Below are 22006 nucleotides of genomic sequence, written 5' to 3'. Positions count from 1 at the left end.
CATTACTACAGCCCATCTGCTAAACACAGAGCAACAGATGATGAGCACAGATCACTCCTGACTTCAGGAAACTTATCCCAACGTTCCTGTATGTTACAGGTTAATCAGGTGACATGCATTACAGACTAGTAGAGGTGAAACGAGGTTAAACCCATGAAGATTGATGTAACGTCCTCATTTAGAGCAATTTATTCTTTTCATTACAATTATATTTGTAGATGCTGAAAGTCCAGACTAGGGCAGGTACTCACATAAGTCAATACACTAAGAAAGTAGGGTATTTTTGCAGAGATAAGGAAGAACATAAGGTCCTTCTTACCAGCTAAGGGTCCCTTTTAAAACAATTTCCCTCAATCTGATTTGCTTTACAATTACACTAAATCCTGCCATGATTTCTCTCCCAGAATTTGGCTTTCCTCAAGGAGGTGTTTTTCCTTCCCCTGGCTACTGCCTTCATTATTGATTTTTAGATAATCCTTGCAGTTACTAGAGAAAGGTTTTGGCAAGTTTCCCTCGAGGCCTGCAGATGCCTCTTAACCTTATCAGTAGAGCATCCTTTCACCCCCTTAGCTACCATCCTCAGTTACTGTTTGACTATGCATGTATTCTGCCCAGGGACCAGCAGGGAGAACATTCAATATCCTCTCTCTAACAAACAAGAAAGGCAACAGCTGCTGGGCCTCAGCAGAGGGGCTGCTCAGGGAACCTGTCCCAGAGAGAAGTCTGCCTGGACCCACTGCAGAGAACTAAGGAAGTCCCCTCCCCATGGCAAAACGTGAGAGGAGGAATTTGGACCATTTTGTCCTCTCCTTACTGGAAGGAGATTATCTGAAAACCCCTTTTAACCACTGCAGAACTGCAATCAAAAAAGTGCTTTCATTGACATCTCTACACAGAGAGGTCATGTCAGAGAAGGGGGGTGCTTTCGTTAGAGAAATAAGACTAAATATTCTGTTAACTCATAGAAATCACAGCCCTGAAGACAGGGCTGCTGCTTTCTGAGAACTGACTGATGGGCTGAATTGAGAAGAGAAGCTTAAAGGAGCTTGTTAGAGCTATCAGTGTGAAATTCAGAGCTAATACCTGGCAAGGGCTGCCTGGCTTGTGTGGGGCTTGGCCATGGATGTTGCTCCAGCAACTGGGAGATCCAGGGGTACTTACTACAGGGGGTTGCTATGTGACCATCACTGCCAACTTTGTTAGGTGAGACCAGCCTAATAAAACAAGTTAAATAACTTGGTTTAGTGTTTGCCGGTGGCTTTTTTCTTTTATTTCAGGTTTTCTTTGTGGGTTGTTTTGGTTTTTTTTCCCCCCTTTTTTGTTTGTTTGAGAAAAACATCAAGTCTGGATTTTATTTCATTTTTAAGACAAAGAAGGAAGAATTGAATTATAGCCCCCAAATTTTCCTCCAAGTGAATGCCAAATCTCAGAAAACACAAAGCAAATACAAGGATGCCAAGGCCCATTAAACAGAATTCAAACATCTTCCCTTTTCTGGGAGAGGGGCTGGCAGTCATTGCCAGTGCAGTGTTAGGAGTGGCAGTCCTAACATTGGCATGTTAGGAAAATGGGGTATATACACTTCACAGCGAAGACAGGGAGAGAGACTGAGCGGCTACAGAGCTCCTTTGAAGAAGGAGTTGTGCCTTATCTCCCAAACTGGGTAACAGGCCCCTTTAAAAGGAGCTGTGCTCCCCTTAGGCTCCAATTGCTCCAGCTGCCACTCAGGGAAAGGGACAGAAATGCTGAGGGTTAAAAGCTGCCCCCCTCCCTCCCTCCATCCCAAGCAATCAGGAGATGAGATGACACAAACTCAGACGATGGCCCCAAGCCAGCCCCTTAAAAGGAAGCCAGGAGTGTTTAAGGAAGATCGCTGGAGCTGGGATCTGGCTGGGGCCCATCTCTCCCCGACAGCAGCCGCTGCAGTCCCAGGGCTGCAGGAGCTGCTCTGCACTGCAGGGAAAAGGGAATGCCGGGCTGTTCTCATGCTGGGAGGATCTAACACTTTCTACCAGTCATTTTGCTGGCTCTGTTCTTGTCCCAGCTTGCTCAGGTTCAGCAAGGCCGGGACAGAGCTAGATTGGAGCTGAGCAAATAAATACCCTTGCAATTCAGAGCTCCTTTGTTCCGAGAGGAGGAAACTGCTGGTTTTCCACTAGCAGCGGTACAGCCAAGTGTGGGCTGCTATCTGTCTGATCATGACTGATTAGAGTTGAGTGTAATGGAAAGTGGAAGCCTTTTGTTTTGGGGTTGATTGATTTATGATCATTAAATAGGTGCTAGTCACATAGAATCACAGAATAGTTTGGGTTGGAAAGGACCTTAAGATCATCCAGTTCCAACCCCCCTGCCATGGGCAGGGATGCCTCACACTAGACCATGTCACCCAAGGTTTTGCCCCCTTCCTGCACAGTCACTCACTGTATGACAAACTCACATTACTCAATTGTTACTACAACTGCATACAGTTACCTGGCAATAAGCATGTGCAAGTGGCCAAGGGCTCAGCAGAAGAACCTGAACTAGCTGGTTGCTGGGATGCTGTCACAAGCGATTGAGCCAGCTGAGATCAGTGGAATTCCGATTGCTGCTTCTCTGTGGATTCACATGAAAAAGGGAATAAAGAAAGTAAACCACAGAAAACAACCCAAACCAAAGCCAAAAAGAAAAGGAAATCAAGCAGGCATTTCCCCCCATACTAAAAGTCTTTGTTAAATTGTATTTCAACAATTAAGCATTTCAAGCAATTGAAACAACAAAACAATCACTGGTGCATGGAGATGTGTTTGACTAAATCAAGTGGAGTTTTCTACCCAAGATACAAACCTCTGGCACCCTGGGGATCACAAACAGAAGGCTGACAGATTTAACTCTTGCAGCACAAGCGGTTTTCCTGGAACATGATACCAATAGGACTGAAACCTGATCACAGTGTGACTTTCATAGGCTAGAATGTGAATCCCGTTACTACCACAGACACTCTCAACACCAGTACTTAAAGTGACAATTCGTTTCTATAGCAGATCTGTTAAAAAAGTCTCCTATGCGAAGAGGCTCTTGGTTTATTTATAGGCAAACCAGCTGTTTTCGGCATTCCATGATTTAGGCTGAGGTCTGCTCTGAGTCCTGCATGTACCGAGAGAGCCTGGTACAGAGTTACCTTGTGTGGAAGCAAACTGTGTTGCTCCTTTCCAAAGCAGTGAACAGCACCTCTGTCACTGCAGGCTGGCACCTCCTATGGAACACAGCTTTACTGGGGATTGGCTTTAACCACAAGAAGAGCAATAGTTTTTGATGGTGGTGGCAGACTAAGCCAGGTCTGGAACTCTGTTTTCCAACATGAACTAACCCAAGTGAAGAGGGAGCTCTCGCAGCAGCTTTCCTCCCAGTTGCCCTCCTGAAATGCTCAATTAATATATAACAAGCAAAGAACAGCCTCCAGTCAAATCAGCCCATTCATCTGGATAAGAAGATAGGTTCCTGATCCACACACTGAAATGATTCTGCTTCTATCACCCATGTACCCAAATGCAGTACTTTTCTACTACTGCTCGCTTTCACCTATGCTATTACATTGTTAGGTGCAGCACATCCTGCTGTACATCTGCCACTTTATAACTTAAATATGAAGCATTCCATACTTTTGTTAGTTGATTACAGGAATGTGTATCAGTATAAATAGGCAAACCCCCCCATGTTGTTGCATATATAAGTCCCTCCTTTGTAAAGATCCACAGGTGATGATTACTTTTTCATGTTACCTATATTTGTTCTGAAGGGATAATATTCATCGTGACTAGAAGTTTCCAGCTCTGTCTAAACATTCATTCCTACATGGATTCACTCTCTTAAAACATAGCACTGAAACAGCCTACACTTCAGCCCTCTTACATTTTTAAGTTAATATCCTTTTAGATGAGTTTTTGCATCATTTATTTAGATTCATTATTGCTTTTTTCTCTTAAAAGCCATTTCATTTAATGTAGCTACCCCTTAATTTATATTAGGAGGTATGTCCTGTTCTGGCATCATTATCAACATTACCAGCAGCAGCCAATATTTGCAATCCCATGCTGGAGGAGAAATCAATGCCATTCTTACATTGCTTTGCTTTATATGCATACAGACAACAGAGAGTCAAATAAACATAAGCAAGCAATTCCTTCTCCCAGGAATTCCAGTCTCATACCTTTGCCTGGTTCCCAAGGGCCAAATGTCAATCAAGAACAGAGTCAAGACTGAGACAGAACAAGACTTCCTCCTCCTAACAGAATTTCAGACTGAACCTCTGAGTTATGAATCATGGAATGGTTTGGGTTGGAAGGGACGAAATAATCCCAAATGAACGGTCAGAACAAAACATCTTCCCAACACAGGACTTTTACACAAATACTATATAAAAGAATTAAAGACTGTTTTTTTCTGGTCATCACGATTTGGGCTCTCCAAAAACATTTGCAATACTCATCGATCCAGTTAAATCTTCCCTGAGTTTACAGGGGCACATAAAACACGTGCAAAGAACCACAGAATGATACATGCACACACTCTGGTATTAACATGGATTTAAACAATCAGTTTAATGAAACCAGGCAAGTTTAAGCACAGACAAGCCCTGCAGTGTGTTTCTACTGAACACATATTAAAAAAAGACTTGGGGGGGAACCCACTGAGTTTTAACTCTTTTTTTCCCCCTTCATTGGCCAAACACACTCATCCTGCTGCTGAGATGGTGTGTTTTGTGCTGAGCCATTCAAATATTGCACAGTAGCTGTTGAACGGGTTTGCTGTAGGCATTTTCCTATGACATGTAGTAGCTTCCTACATGTATCCTTCACTACTACTCATGACCTTCTTGCTTTGAGAGCCAGCAGGTGCTTTAACTACTGGCTGAGCTAAGCCTGTATGGAGTTGAACTGTAGACTGAAGCAGTCCCCAGTTGGCTCCAGAACTGATAGAACAGGCATACAACTGACAGCCAGACTTTCACAGCCCTCCCCTTATGTTCTGAGTGAACATAAACCATGTGAAGTGTAGAATATGGCCCCAAGGTTTGTAAACCACAGCCTAATCATATGTAGTATATCCAAATGGGAGCTCTGTGTGTCGTTGTCTTCTCTTTGCTTTCTCAAAAGCTGTAACCAACTACTTGGCTCTATTTTCATGCAAGGCTGCCAGTTTCTATAAAGGGACTCAAAACCTGGCAATCAGCATGCAGAATTCTGGTTGCAATATCTCTGCTTTGCTGTCTGGTTTTGTAGACACTCATTTCAACTGCTTGCAAGCCAAGGGTATTTTCCTTCGGTTAGCAATTCCATCTTAAACTGTATATAAGATAAATGCCTTCAGAAAAGATTCCAGCTATCCCTTAGGTGATTTGTACAACATGAAAGAGACTTAAAAAGAGAGTTTTTCTCTCTGTCATTGCCAGATTTGCAAGTCAGTATTCTGCACACAGAAAACATGCTAATTTATTCAGTTCTCTTATCTTCCTCCTTTCACTCGGCTGATGCACGGCATGCCAAGTTCACAGTGCTTCCCTAATGATGTGCTGCTGCTCACTTACTCTTCCAAAGGGAACATTCTCCACGTCTATTTAGCAAGATGGCTTTTAAAAATAGGAACACAAAATCTAGTGCTAAGATCAGGATAATTATGGGGGATAGAGCAGGTGCAAGTGTTCTCTTACGCAGCATTTTCTGATGATACGACAAAGAAAAAGTTTACTTGCAAAGGGCCCAGAGGAAGTTTTCAGTGTACTTCTGTCGTACAGCTTGTGAGAACGACAGCAAACAGCCTCCTGTAAACAGGCACGGCCAAGTAAGTGGAAGTGTAATTTCTGAGTGATGCTCGTCTGCTTGATAACATCTTCACTCCAAAATCCACCAGGCTCCTGTCAGATAACAACTGAGATTTGCATCACAGAGATCATGGCCCGAATTCAGAGCATTTAGGCTCCTAATTTCTCCCAGGTCTAGAAGTCAGGACCTTAATTCCTTCCTGATGCTGTTGCTACAAGATCTTCAAAAGCTACTGCTTCAGTCACTACCTGAAGGGAACAGCCAGCCAGGAGCAAACCAACAAGCTTCTCTTTGGTATGACATAGCATAGGAGGGACTAAGAGTTCCCATGATGGATCTACCACTCAAAGGGGACCTTTCACCACTTTACACTTGCCCGTGAGGTCTGTAAATTCACCTCAGTGGTTTCTGGATATGGCAACCAAAATCCCCTTCATCCTCTGAGTACTAGGAAATGTTTTTTATTCCATTTCAAAAGGCCAAATTATACCAGACAAGACTGAGCTTTCTGAAGAGGCCCAGAAAGGTGCCTGTGCCTCCTCAGCTGCACATTGTCCCCAGATTTCCCACTTTAATCCATCTCCTGCTGTTACAGGATCCCCAGTTGAAGACAGGAAATTTAAAGACAGCAGAAGTGTGACAAGTGGGAATAAATTCAGAGAAAACACACCTCAATTTAATCTGTGATGTACTGAAATCTGGAGTGGGGACCAGACACATAACCTTGCATGCATACATAGCTCTGTACTTTGATGGCATGATGATTCCAGAAGTCAGCTCACAGTGTTTATATGCTAAAATATCATGTATGAGAAATGTGTTACTGTTTAATTTGCATTTTTTCCCTCTTCCCTGGTGCTGAATACATAAGAGAGATTTGAAGATCAGCTTTCATTTAATGTCCCATCACAGGAATTTTGCCATATTGCTGAATTCAACACATTAATGGGGTGGTTGGTTGGTCCTGTCGAATCGCCCCAAAGTCGGTCTAACGACTGAGGTTAGATATAAGGAAGAAGTTCTTTACTGTGAGGGTGCTGAGGCGCTGGCACAGGGTGCCCAGAGAAGCTGTGGCTGCCTCATCCCTGGCAGTGTTCAAGGGGCTTGGAGCAAGCTGCTCTAGTGGAAGGTGACCCTGCCCATGGCAGGGGGTTGGAACTGGATGAGCTTTAAGGTCCCTTCCAACCCAAACCAGTCTGTGACTCTATGTGTCTTTTATGCAGGAACAGACACAGGTTTTTGACATAAGACAGGGATGCAACCTCTGCTTTTAATGAAAAGACAGGATCCAGTTTTGTATTTAAGTTCTGGCCATTTGGTGAGTATACCAGATCCATCAGAATCCTATCTGTTTCAATCCTGACAGGATTTCTGTCATATGCACCATCTGTGATCAGATATCCCTGCAACTCCTTTCCAATGCTGTAAAGCTGTAGCACAACAAGCCATGCTTAAACCTCTCCACTTCCAAGTGATGCTCTCTTGACTGGGTAACTAGATGATCTTAAGGTCCTTTCCAACCCTAACCATTCTGTGATTCTAACTCCATGCCATTCATCTTTCTCAGTCAGGAAAAACTCTGTCTTTGCTACAGCAAGATGCAATGCAGCCCTAGCTGTATGCTAGTCTTTGTGCTGGCTGTACTGCTTACCTGATATCCCTCCAGGGACCTAGTTCAGGAAACTAAATGGTCAGAAACAAGTGCCACAAGAATCTTGCTTTCAGTTAGCTTGCTAAATTGTCCCATTCTTCTTCCAGAGCTAGCATGAGGCAGGGGATGAGCTCTTTCAGGGGCACTCAGTCATCCACATATCCATATACAGCTATCATGCAAAATGATATAATATAGCAGCACTCATACCTTGGACCCTTCCAAGGTCATCTACCACTTTCAAAAGGCAATACACCAGATAAAGTTACCTTATGCATTCCCTCAAATGTAAGTGCAGCTTAATTTTGTCCTGTCTCGGTGTGCACTACAAACACCAGTGCTGAAAGTATTTGAGGGTGCTCCATAGGTGCCATCGAATTTGTCACACTGTTCAAAAGGCTCACAGATAGCAATAAAGAGCAAAAAGTTCCAGCAAAAGAAACCTGGGAAAGGGAAAACTTTTGCCTACTGAAGTCGAAAGTATTTTACCATCAAATAATAAAGGTGTTATTTCCAAATTACAGAGCAGTACTTCAGGAATCAGTAAAAGTGCCATAAAACACTACTAGAAAGAAAAAAATAGAAGTTTTCCCCTTGTCAACGGTGGGTATAAGTCATTCACACAGCTTTCCCTTCTAGCCTCTCCCTTACATTGTTATTTTCAAAGACCTCAAAAACCTTCTTGCTTCAACATTCTAGGAACAGGCATCTCAGCTATTATAGCACAATAAACCACCAAATCTAAATCAAGCTCAACTGCATGTATTTTACTATCAGGAAGCCTTGGGTGACATGGTCTAGGGTGAGGCATCCCTGCCCCTGGCAGGGGGTTGGAACTGGATGATCTTGAGGTCCTTTCCAACCCAACCACTTTAGGATTCTATGACAATGCTGCAAGCTAACACTGTAGAAGCAAGTTTTGGAACTAAGACAATGCCATTTGTGACCAGTTAATAAATATAACCTAATTATTTGGAATGCAATCTGTCTTGATGGACTTTTTCCCTTGTATCAAGTACTAGATCCTAGTATCATTCAAGCTAAACAAAATGCTCTATAATGGTCTCAAGCTATATATTATTTGAAATGACAAAATGACTTAGGCACATCAGTGATTTTCTAATTCCTTGTACTTAAAATATTCTGTTGAACTCCCCAGAATGCAGGGAGTTTGAGAGATGCTGTATTTACTAATGCTGACACAAAGGCAAAACGCCAAAGCCACCGCCTCTAGACTGCAGAAGGTCAAACAAGAATACATGCAGCCAAGAGCCCAGATATTTGGAACTAGATGATGTGCAACCAAATCTTAGCCCCATTATAGTCACTATAACACAACTCTTATTGACTGTCTTCAGCAGGTACAGGGAGCTCATCTTTCCTCCAAACCCATCCTGCTTCAGGCACTAAACACCCCAATTCCAGAACTGCAAAATACAGGATCTCAAATCCAGCAGAGCAAATAGCTAAATACTTTTGCAGGACTGCTCTGCTTAATGTTGGCAGCCAGCATGCCTGGAGTATCAGCCACTTCTCACTCTCTTTCATTTCCTTATTTGACTTTGCTGACCCCAATTGTGATATGGTGAATCACATCTTGTCCCCAGGCACTTCAGTTCCACCCAGTCCTGCTCACACAGGCATCCCCATTGAGGCTGGTGGATTTATTTAGAGGCATAAGAGCTCAAAGAGGTTTTGTACCTTTCCAATAAGAAGAGATTCACCATAACCTGCAGTTAATGTCTGATCAGCAAGACAATTCTGAAGTTCCCAGCCTGCTTCAGAGATGCTGTGAACTTGATTGATCTTCTGTTGGAAACCTGAAAAGTTTGTAGAATTAGTTCTACTCAGCTGTGAAGACAGCCAATGGACAGAACTGACCCCAAGAACCTATCAGAGTCCAGTTTCAAAGGAACTCACAATTATTACTACATCAACAACAAATACAGAACATGAGTTTAACAAGCATTGCATTGAAATAACCTGTTAAACATCAGTAGGCAGGCAGTAAGCAGTGGCTCGAAGTGGGGTTTTCTCCTTCTAACACATCCAGTGGAAGCTTGAAATGATTTTGCTTCCTGGACAGTGTTTAAAAATAACAGTAAAGGAAAAATACCTTGATTCCTCAGCACCAAGTGCTTCAGGTTGTTTACAAATAATTGATAAAGCCCAACAACCCAGCACCATACCTTCTGACTGCTTCCAAGCAGTTAATGCCAACACTTACAGAAGCTTCTTCTTGGTGCTTTTTTTTTGTCATCTATAATCTGTTGTTGTTACTTGCTTTAGACACTCAGACAGAAGTGCCATGTATGTAAAAAAGATTAGCTAAATAAATTGAGGTGTTCAAAGTGAGGGATGCCGCTGAATGTTTGGGTGTAGAGGACCAGCACATGCTCACAAAGCTATTTAGTATCCTTACTGTCACCTACAGCATTATTGTGCTCCTCTATTCTAGAGTGCCTGCTACACCATAAACACTCAAAAGAACAACTGACAATATAAAGTATTTCCCCAAACAGGTGTTATTCCAACCATTCAGAATTCCTTCACAGACCATCCAAATGCATCTCTCTGCTTTAAAACAGAAACTAATGTTTTCCAGAAGTGCTTCAGTGACAAGAGGAGAATGATGTCCCTCCAAAGCGGCTTCAGCCTTTCAGCAGATAGTGTTCAGTTAAAACACAGCAGAAAGGACAACATATACAATGATCTTTACTTTGTTGCTGTTCTTCTTACAGAACATTGGTCCCATCTAAAAGGGAACAGTCAGGTTTGCACTAAAGGCTTAATACCTCACATTAAACTAGGATAAATTACACTGCCTGCCAAGCAGCCACAGACAAAGGGAGTCTGAGCAATGGCTATCACCAAACAAACCCAAAAGGGCATGCTGGCAAACTGCTGCCCTTGTTCAGGAAGGAGAGCAGTGGGGATGGCAGCTTCTCCAAACTCACTCCTATCAGAAGCCCAGTACAAAACACACTGAGGCTATGGGAAATGGTGCTGATGTTTTGGGGCTTGGGATCAACCCAGTGAGAATGAATTATGGAGGAGTTGTTGGACCATGACTTCAGTTAAACAGGGCCAGGTAAATGCTCCCAGGCTGTTGTGGTGACTCCTCACCTGCAAAAACCTCTGCCAGAGACAATTAAGAGAAGACTGGTCTGCTTCCACAGCCACATGTCATAGAATCATGGCATGGTTTGGGTTGGAAGGGACCTTAAAGCTTGTCCAGTTCCAACCCCCTGCCACGGGTAGGGACACATTCCACTAGAGCAGCTTGCTCCAAGCTGCATCCAACCTGACCTTGAACACTGCCAGGGATGGGGCACAAAGAGGGAATCCCTGTTGCTGTATAGATATCCTCATAGCCTACCCTAGCACTCAGTTAGAGAGCAAATACACCTTACTTCATTATGCTATCTAGAAACAAAATAACAACGTTCATGCAGCCTAAACCAGAGCAACACTTGTAATTTGTGGCATTTCAACACAATGGACTTATTGCCAGGCATTGAGCTGTATGGCAGAGAGCTGGAGCCCAGCATCCCTGACACTCCAGGATGCAGCACCATAGGCAGAAGAAATCTGTGTGGGACAGCCCATCCCTCTATGCCAGAGCTGCTGTGGGGGAGAGGGAAGAATTTGCTAGGATGGTCCAGGGGACTGAAGGGCAATTCAAAAGCAGAAAGATTAAATAGCTTGTTTGTGACTTGACAACTCAGTAGAGCAATCAGACCAGCATCAACCCATTATCCTATTCTGCAGCAACATCTGCTTGTGACAAGAAGATACATATTGCAAGCTATGATGAGCAGTGTTTGCATTATCCTTGCCAAATTAAAAAGATAAGACAGAGAGCAAAGAAAGCCGTCCCTGATGAGAATAAATCTCTTAAAGATGGACATTTCAAGGCCTGCATTCTCCCATCACCACCCAGCATTCTGGAATAGATGTCATGGTGCATCAAAGAAGCATTTGCTTGAGACCAGCAGTCACCAGCATGTCTTGTATGTGACCACAATGCTGAGAAATGGGAGGTACTGCAGGCAAAAGAGAGTTCACATAGTTTTGCATGGAAGGCTAACAAATAAGAGCTGGGCACATCCTTGTCATGAAGCAGGCAGGACCTTAAATTGCATTTGTCCTCAGTGTATACATACGCTTTTTAGGTCCAAAGAAAACAACCAATATATATACTTGTCAGCAGTTTTAAGGCTAGAAGACTTGAGAATAACTAAACCAGATGATACAGGGTGGATACTACTAATTGGTGTAAATGTCCAAGGTCACATCTTTCTTCACCTGAATAAAGCCTGCCTAACAGTTAGTAATGAGTCAAAAACATTGCAAGGTTTGCTCCTCCCAAACGTTGCTTTAAGAGTGGTTGACAAACACCCATTTAAGCTGTTGCTGGCAAATGTATTTTCTCCAGATGCTCTGCTTATTTTCTGAACAAGCTCTTAAAAACAAACATAAAGGGCTATATTTTAAGGATGAATAAATAAGCCATTATTATTCTCATACAGTGCTCTTATATCCCACTGATGAGGGTAAAAGCCCAATAATTTCCATGGAGGAGGAAGAGAACTAATAATACACTTTTCAGCACTTACCATGAACATCATTTTTATTGTAGTGATGGAGAAAAGCAGCAGATTTCAGAGCACATAATGGAAGGCAATTTCAAAATCTGTTGAAAAAGGGCTGATGTACACAGATATTTGTAAGCACTTCCTCAGTAGCATCAAGTCATTCCACTCAAAAGAGCAGATCCCCCTTCCCTAGCAGATCCAATTCCCTAGATCATCTTCACTGTATGTCACATACTTGCTCTAAGGCCAGGACCTTTCTACTGGGGGTAGAGTTGTAAGTGAAAGTTTGTCTTATCTGTCCTAAGTTCACAAGTAAATTCAGGTAATGATTGTTGGAATCATCTCCTCATGAAACCACATGAAGATATCCCCATTTGCTTTCAGATTTCACCAGGGATATTCTAAGCCTGGCCCTGTTGCCACTGAGGAAGAAAATACACTATCACTCTGCAGTTCAGATGCTACAAAGCTGAGCACTGAGAGCAGGAGTAATGTATCTGCAGGAAGAGCTGGAGGTCAGGTGCAACTAAAACTAGTTCTAACCCACCCGTTCCTCCCACGACTGCATCTTTCATGGAAGGTCCTGTGGAATGAGGAAGAAAACAACAGAGAAAAACAGGTGCCAAGAAAACAAAGACATATGGGCATATTCTTACTTTTCAAGCATTCTACCACACATCAGACCTAAAAAGCATTCCTCACCCCCACTGCAGCTCTTCCTACCAATGCAATCACAAGTCTTACCTTCCTGAAGATTAACTGTGCAGCACAGCTGCAGCCTGAACCCACAGCACCCTCCCAGACAGGGGTCTCTGCTTACCACTGAGCTATGCAACAGCTTGATTGTCCTGTCCCTCCTTTGGAGCAGACTGAAGGTAGCAAAGTTCTGTGTAAACTCCTACAGTAAACACAATTGCTCATTGCAGGCTTGGTAAATTACAGATTGGTGAAATGGTAGAGACAGCAACAGAAGTAATAGTTATGGAAAAGTGTCAGGGGAAACAAACCTTAAAGGCCATAGAAAAAGTGTGGGTTTTTTGTTTTTTTTTTTTTTAATCTGAAATTTATCTATGAACATGCACAACTCAAAAATGAAACCACTCTGAACTACTTTCACATTTTCTCACCCAGGAATTTCTGTTACAGCTCTATCAGTTATAGCTGCAAATGTTCAGAGAATGAAAAATCACGCAGCTTTAATCAAATTCCTGTGCATGGGTACTCACCAAGGGACAATCCAAAGCACGTGGAAAGTACACAGTCTGTCTTTGATGGATCTCTTCAGATAAGGACAGCAGTGAATTAAAGATATACATCCCTCACTGCAATGGGGATTGCTCCCTGCAGGCAGAAACAAGTCTCACTGTGGACAAGAAGATCCAATTGCTGCCAGCTCCAGGGTTTTGCAGCTACTAGCAGGACAAGGATGGCTCCTCTGCAGGCAGGAAATGGGGCTGGGACACTGCAGCCCCCAAGAAAAGGTAAAGACCTGGTGCTGCTTGCCTTATGTGGAGAGGAGGGGAATTCACTCAGCAACACTGAGCCTCCCTCTCCAGTTATCATCCCTTCATTCCCCCTGTCTCACCAGGTCAGGGATATGTCCCTGGGACAGGGGGATAACTTGTGGCTCCTCCTGGTATCCACCATATGCAGGGACAGGCAAAAAAGCACAGGGGCAGTGTCAGACCACACGGTGAAGCCCTCCCCAGGCATGTCCAGCTACTGGCATTTGGGAATCAGATCATCCTGAGTTTATGACTGTGGCCATGGAGGTATGCGGACAGAGGAGGCAAAAGGGATTAGAGATGGAATGAGATAAAACTAAGATTGAGCAATAAAAGAAAAGAACAAAAAAGGAAAACTGAAGAGGAAAACAGATGAAAGAGCAAAATCAGGAGTGCCCAAACTGAAGGTAGAGGAGAAGAAATATGAGGATGAGTGAAAACGCAGACTCTGGAAAAGACTAGAGCACCACAAAAGGAAACAGTAGGTCAGAGAAAGAGCAGACATGGGAAAGTCATGGTTTTGTTCAAGTTTTACTGAAACTTTGGTTTTCTACAATGACCTTGGTCACAGCAGCAAAACAAAAACAAAACAGGAAATTCCACAGCTGTCCGATTCAAAAATATACAGAAGAAAAGGGAAATGACAAAAATTGGAATAATTTTGGCAGAAATTCAAGTGGAAAAACTGAGTCCAGTTGACATTGTCATTTTTAGAAACAATGATTTTCCTTTAAAATTCTCTTTGGGAGGTTTTTCTTCTGGGTCCTTTATGTTAATTGTTGGGAGAACATCTTGCATTTACATGCTTGATCAAACACTAGGGCTTTCTATCACTTAAAACCAGTTGTTAATACTGTAATAGTAGTTGTGTTTCAGTATTTGGTAACTTAAAACTTCAAAATCTCAGTGAACTCCCTCTACACTGAATGCATGACAGCATCTGTCAGCCTGAATTAATTTAGACCCAGGCAACACTGACTTCAAGTTTCTGCACAGGGCACGGTACACACTCAGGCAAACAGCATGGAACGTGCTTTCAGCTGTATTTGACTGTAGAGGCACATAAAACACAATAACATTACAATATTTTTCTTCCCCTTCATCTAAATCAAAGGCAAAAGTCAATAAGATCATGCCTGAGGTTTTGCAAAAAGAAAATCCAGGAAAGTAAATGTTCTGAGTGTTTCAACATCAATCATACTTTAATGAATGGATGTAAGAAAATATGTGTCTTTATGCATGCATGTGTGTATAACACCTAGTCCAAAGCTATTCAAAGGAAACAGCATCTTTATAAATACCAAACATTTCAAATCTGAACTAGAATGTTGTCTGTCACAACTGCTAGCATCATCTTGTATATATGCAGCTATCTCAGCAATTGAATCTTGGGATCATGCTGACTGTAATGTGCTAGCAAATGCACTGAAAAGCATCAAAGGAAAAGTAATTACCTCTTACTAATGAGGCCTCTTCCCATCACCAGCTGCTGATGTTTCCTTGAAGACTGGGCAGGTGGAAGCCCAATTTGATTGCATAACATTCCAGGCTGCATTTTTTGTGCACTAAGAGCACCTATTGACTTCAAACAGGAACAACAGGACCTGAACCAGCATAAAACACAGAGCACGGAAGAATCAATACCTGAGCAAAACAGTGTTGTTGATTTAAACGTAACAAATAATATTACTGTATACTACTTGATGACTGGCAAGAGAGAAAATATGACTAAGAAAGCATCTTGTATTCTTCCTTGTGTGTAAACTCCTCAGTTCTTTAAGCACAATAACCCTGAAGAGAATGAACTATGGATCTCTGCTCATGTGCACAGATCTGTCTTAACACTGTCATCACAGGGTTGGCTTTATACGAGTCAAAAATGTTAGGTGTGAGTTTAACAAGAGATACATTTCATGAGTATTCTGTTTTAAGCTTGAATGTTGATCAGTCTGGCACACTGTGACCCCAGCACTAGGGAATTGTGCCTTTTGTATTCTTGCCAATGAGATATGCAAAAGAAAAACTGATTCTCTGTACATAAAATAGTTAAAAAGACCTAAAATACAGCAAAATAACAAAATCCTGTCTGCAGCTAAAAGATGAGATGAAGTCAAACAGCAAAAAAGGAGAAGAAATCTAAACCTTTCTACTTGAGCAAGCAATCATGCCTGTACTTTTCACCTGCCAGCTCCAGCTGTGCACAGCAATTAAACACACTGTACTCAGAGGCTGGCCCTATTGTCTTGTGGGATTTTTGTTTAGGCTGTGGGAGATGGCTGCATTTAAAAGTAATAATAAAAGATAACTTTGTGTTATCAGAGCTCATGCCAAGCAGCTGTAAAGAATTTTGATAGCTCTTTCATTTCACATGGGGCTTTAATCTGCAACAACTACCTTCTTCCAGCATGTGTGTATTCCCTCTTTGTGACTGACAGTGAATTGAAAAGCCAGGATAACTGATACTGGCTACAAGCCACTTTGACATGACCTTTTCACTTCACTATTTAAAGCTCTGGCCACTCCTGAGGTTTAAGCCTCAGTTCCTCACTTGGACTGAATACTTATGGATCTGTGAGGTCTCTTTACAATGGATCTGGGATTTTTTCCACAATGGATTGGCTCATTTATTTCTCCTGCCTTGATTCCCTAGGCAATATCATCACATCTGTAGTTGACGCCAGTACACACTTTAATGAGAGCAACAAAAATAGTGAGAGCTACAGCTGCTGCTTGTGCATTGCTTTCTCTTCACAACCTGTGAATCAGTTATAGTGAAACACGTCTGGAACAGAATTAAAATGCTCCAAATAATGCAGGATTCCTTACAAGAATATTCTTCTTATAGGAAGCCCCTATTTGTGTCCATCTTGAGGTTATTTATATTTTACTGAGACAACTCAGAGCCCACTAAAACAAAATAAATATTCAAGAATCACTTGTAAATGACTGCTGGGCACCAGTTTCAGTTTATGACTGATTTGTGAATTTTATACCTCTTACCCAAATGCTCTGAGATACCCTTGGCTTCTGAGAGAGCTGGAAACCACAGGATTACTTTAAAGATGGCAGTGATTCTTCCAAATCCCAGACTGAAAAGAAAGCTCTTGGATCCAACCCCACAAAGTTCACATAGCAGTAGTTTGTACCAATTTCTGCAAAGGCAAATTCCACGTAAGCAATATCACAGCAAAACTAAAGTTGATGGGTTTATATATTACTAACAAACCTCCCCAAAGTACTCACACACACACACAGAGACCAGTGCTACCACTGAAAATCACCACTGGGGAAAAAGCCTTGGGTAAATCAAGTGTTAGAAAAGAATTTAATCAATATGAGTCTATGACCACACCAAAACCTTTCCTTGGAGCTGTGACGGATCGTTCTAGAGCAGTACTTTCTGCCTGGATATGTAGAGCTATATGATCTGTTTTGCAAGGAAATGGATCTTTTCCAAATGGCTGCACTGAATATAATTTTCCATGCAGCTTTACCAGACTGCAATTACTGACATTGCTGCTGCAAGCAAAGAAGGGGAAAGTTAAGTGTTAGTTTGTAAGACGTGCTAAGCCGTTAGCACAGTTGCCTTTTTGCAAAGGCACAGATCTTCAAGTCAACAGCAAGGCAGCTTAAGTTTTGCTGACAACTAAAGTTCAACAACAAGGTAGATTAAAGATTAAAATATAAAGCAGAATATTTCTTCCTATATAAAAGTTCTGTAACTTCAGTAGATACCTATTTCTACTAGAAGATCCCAGCAATGTGCAGAGGGTAACGGGGTATGTAAAAAGCCAGAGGGATCAGATTAGGATAAGATTATTTAGTTCTCCAGTTTTAGAAGCAACTGGTGCTTCAGCTGAAACAGTCACCAGCACAATAATGGTGAGAGTTTAACTTTATTAAATGTCAGTAGTCACACTACAACGGGGGTGAAAAGGGACTGCTACTCGATTGTCTCAGTCTTCACTCTTGATGAAATAGTTTCTCTATAACAGACCAGCAGTTCTTTAGTGAGGCACTCACAGCTTCCCTGAAAAGCTTAAATAGTACAAACCTTTAAGAGATTTCTGAAAGCTCAGATGTGGCTCTCAGTGGAATTTGTACTTTGGAATCACTGAGGGACCTCAACAAACTTCCCCAGGAACGACAGAGGAATTTTTTGTTCTCTTACTTGGCTCAGTGTGATTTTTAGTAGGAAAAATGTTCTAATCACAAGTCAGGGTTGCAGATTCAAACTGCGCAGTGTGACATCACCCAACTTCACAGCAGCTGTTCCAACCTTAAACCTTTGTAGTCATTCAAATCCGTTTGAACTCCTACAGTCCACTGGAGGTGACAGCTTTGCACAAAGGCTTTACTATAACATAGTAATACAATTAAGCCTTAAAGCCCAGATCCTTTAAAGTGTTTCAGATGGACAGGCTGGCTGTCTGTGCCAACATCTGTCACAGGAGTCTACAACCCTGCATGTTCTTAGTGACATGATACACATCACAGGAGCCTACTTTTGAGTTGTAGCAAAGAGACACTGAGGATGTTTTACATGCAATAAAGCATTAGTGGGCAAATTGGTGAGCTGATTCAAACCTGAATCTTGGAATTTCTCTAAATCCCTGTCTTCTGATGGTTTGCTGTTGTTACTATGGGACAAGCAGAGCAAGTATCCGAAAGTCCCCCCTCAACAAAATACCATGAAGTCTTCATTACCTTTAATCAACCATTCTTGCCCTCACCTTTCTGTTGACTTATGCAGTTGTGTGTCTATGACACTGGCTGGCTTACTGATTCAGCTGCAACATAAGCCCTCCTTAAGAGAAGCGCTTTTCAGGGGACTCAGTCTAAGGGGTGGTCCAAGTTACTGCACAGCTGCACATGAATCAGCAGCCCTGCAAGTGAGGAATCAGAATGCATAACAGAGAAGAGAATCAGCCTGAGATCAGTGTCTGTTGACCATAAAAATGACACTCCCAAATTAATGATAGTGCTAAATGGGCTATTTTGTAGGCAGTTCTCTGGCTGTGTAAGGCCTCATCTTACCATAGAATCACAGAATGGTTTGGGTTGGAAAGGACCTGAAAGATCATAAAGTTCCAACCCCCTGCCAAGGACAGGGACAACTTCCACTAGACCAGCTTGCTCCAAGCCCTGTCCAACCTGGCCTTGAACACTGCCAGGAATGGGGGATTTACCATTTCCTTGGGCAAACAAGATTGTGATCAGCCATCAAGTTTATTCTAGAGTTAGAAGGCTGAAAATGCTTCATGAATTATTAATACTGCCCATTTCTGTACGGATGCATTACTGTTTACAGATATTGTCACTATAAACGGACAAGATGTATTCCTTAATGCACCATTTCCTATCACCTACTCCGTCAATGATCCACATGAAAGGAGCAAGATAGATTCAATTAACACATACCTCGGGGGTGTCTGCTGAAACAGAACACTTACAGAATAACCCATTTAATCTAATGTGGCTTTAGAGGCTGAATAATTGAACCTACATTTATTTTTGTTTGTGTTATTAGAGTTATAGGCCTAGAAAACCAGAGATTTTATGTCAGCAGACTAATAATTAAATACCTGGTCAGATTCCTTTATTGCATCAATTCAGCTTCTAACTTCCTCCAAGAGTCAACAAATCTATCAGTTCTAATTCATCCATTTTCAATCAATCCTCTGAAGTTCCCCCTCATTTCCTTCATAAAAGCTCACATTCACATTTCTGTCCCATTCTCAGATACCCCTCATCCTTCTCACTCCCATTTCTACAATAATAACAAATGCCAGGTACATGGTTTGAGAAAATATAAAGTAATTAAATCACCAAATTCCAGGAACTGCAGCTTTAATGTGAACTCTTAATATGGTTAGCCCAATAATAACAAAAACCCCACCCGAAACCTGGTAATATTTACAAAGACTTATTATCTCTGGTCACACTAGGATTCATCAAAGCACTGCAATTAATCATCTTGATGGATATGAATATGGCAAATGTGCATCTGTCAGACACACCCACGTGCAGGGAAAGGAAATGTCTGCCAGTGTTTTCTTCACTTCTATAAGCAATCTTTCCTTACAAGTGTTTAACTTCTTTGCCTTGTAATGTCAGATACCATAGTAGTGTAGCAGCGAGCAAATTCACACTGTAAATCAGAGCCTTCAGTCTTTCTCATCATCTATAAGCTATACTGATGACCTATATAGGAAACCTAAAATGTCACATCCTAAAAGAGCTGTGAAAGATTTAAATTAACTAAACGTGGTCTGTACAGTGAATAAAGTTACCTCCCAGTTCTAGATATAACACTGAAAGATTTCAGGTTCGCATTTATCACAGACAAATGTCATTCTTTTCTGCTAAGGATTCATTTTGATGCTCAGAAGCAAAAAGTGCTGCTGAGTAAACGCAGGGAGTATCCCTGCATGGCACCTTCAATGAATTTGAGAGCTCCTCCATGATCTAAATAGCAGTTTTCTTGTCAATCTTGCTAAAAGGAGTAGGACTAGAGAGTGGTACTTGAATTACAAACATATTATGTGCTTTCTCTTCATGATTTCTAAAGACCAGGGAAAGAAAACAATGAATTACTGAGCTGAAATTGAGAGCAAGTTCTAAGAGCCTCACACACTTCAGCTAAACGTCTGCTAAGGAGTGAGAAAGTCGCTGGTATAAAGCACTTGAATCCATCTGCTCTTTTCTCTCAGCAGGGGCTGTTTTATGTGGCACAGAGAAGAGACTTGGATGTGGGAAAACATTGTATTCTAAATAGTAAGTACTTCTGAAACCTGCGGTGTCTTTCTGTGCCTAAATGCATCTCAATATGTGACCACTGAATGGCAGTTTTAACTGGGCCTTTGACAAAATAAAACAGGAGGAAGAAATATATATATATATTTAAGTGATATGAAATCCAGTTACACACAGATATTTAAAGGTTTAAGCTCAGAACACCACCACAGGCATGTCCCACGATGCTCTTTGCTCAAGGGGATCAGCCTGGCTATGTGGGAGACCTGGCATGGGACAGGGACCACAGCAGCTCCAACAACTGGTTCTCAGGTGCCAGGGCACCCATGTGGGAGTCTGAACTGGAACCCAGGCAAGAGAACTGGTGCTTTTACATGAATTAGGGCAGTGCTCATTCAGCCTCCAGTCCTGCACTGGCTTCATGGAGAAACAAGGGTGCTCAGCACCTGAGCAAGGAACTTCATAAGGCCTCAAGCTGTGAATGATCATTAAAACAAATATCCTTATGTGTGCATTTCTGCAACACCAGCAGAATTTGCTGTGTGTATATGTTCCTTTAACTGCTGTTTAACTGCTGTTTAACTAAAAGATATTAGGAGTGGGAAATACTGACAAATTTACATCCAGTTCTGGTCACAATAGAATGTGCTGGTGTTGGAAACAATACTCTGCCTCTGAGTACGTTCCCAAGAGCAAAGCCCTGTATGTAATGATCACAGATATGCAACACTGGGTGTGCCTGTTCATACTGCATTTTGATTTGTCCTTGACTGTCTGGGAAACAACATTCAATGCCCTTAGTCATTTCAGAGTGACATATCTGTTACCACAAGAAAACTGAAGCCAAAAACTACTACTAGTAAAAAGACCTGGAGTGAACCAACAATTCATGTTATGAAATACGTTTATAAACTACATGTGCTCCAGTTCTCCATGTGAAAGTAAACTTCTCATGAGGCTTGCAGGCCAACTCTTAAAATCACAGAAAAGGTAAATAAACCATCAGGCAGTTAATACAGTCTTATATATGTATAAAGGACGCTTCATGCCAACAGTCATATGTATGTCTAAAGGACACCTCACGCCATCAGTATATTTTTCCCTCCACTGAACTTTATTCTCTTGTATCCTTTGCATGCTCTTTGAAAAGAACTAAAGCAGAAGGATTTAGAGTTGACACGCCACAAATTCACTTGTTCTTTCACTATAGACTTGTCTATAAATGAAGAGCTAGCAACAGACTGCACCTGTTTTGACAAAAGTAATTATAGACTCATAGAACCAACTAGGCTGGAAAAGACCATTTAAGATCATCAAGTCCAACCTTCAATGTTGCTTTTCCTATATTGATAATAACCCAATTGCAAGAGAAGGCTCAAAACCCAGTAACTCCAACCTACAAAAAGGAGAGCGGAAATTCTGTAGTTCTGTCTTTACCATGAATGCACTTTCCTTGTGCCATCACCACTCCTGTGGGAATCAGTAATCTTCATCACAACACCCCATTTTCAGGTCCAAAAAACCCTCTACACTCATTCCCCTCACAGCATGCAAAGCAGGGTAACAGCATCCAGAACTGCCCTTATTGCCAGCAGAAGGATCTGTGAGGGGCCTAGGTGTTAAGATTTGGATGAACTGTGTTGGCTGGTGACATCTGAAAATACTTGTTTCTTACCCTGGCCGAGATGCAAACAA

The 22006-nt window shown here is 41.9% G+C and overlaps 1 long non-coding RNA gene across 1 annotated transcript in view; it reads right to left on the bottom strand.

Moving 5' to 3' along the window:
• LOC134159221 (uncharacterized) overlaps positions 1-22006 on the bottom strand; it is a 52804-nt gene that overhangs the window by 26864 nt on the left and 3934 nt on the right. Inside the window, exons 2-3 of the long non-coding RNA XR_009963077.1 lie at positions 15010-15159; positions 2473-2595 (exon numbers count right to left, since the gene is read on the bottom strand). This is a non-coding gene — a long non-coding RNA (uncharacterized LOC134159221). The remainder of the gene's footprint in view (positions 1-2472; positions 2596-15009; positions 15160-22006) is intronic.

Source organism: Pezoporus occidentalis, unplaced genomic scaffold (assembly GCF_034315485.1).
Source record: "Pezoporus occidentalis ecotype Australia unplaced genomic scaffold, CSIRO_AGI_Poc_V1 ctg10, whole genome shotgun sequence".
Classification (NCBI taxonomy): Eukaryota; Metazoa; Chordata; class Aves; order Psittaciformes; family Psittacidae; genus Pezoporus; species Pezoporus occidentalis.
Note: the sequence above shows the minus strand (reverse complement) of the source record. Positions and strands in the feature narration are given on the sequence as shown.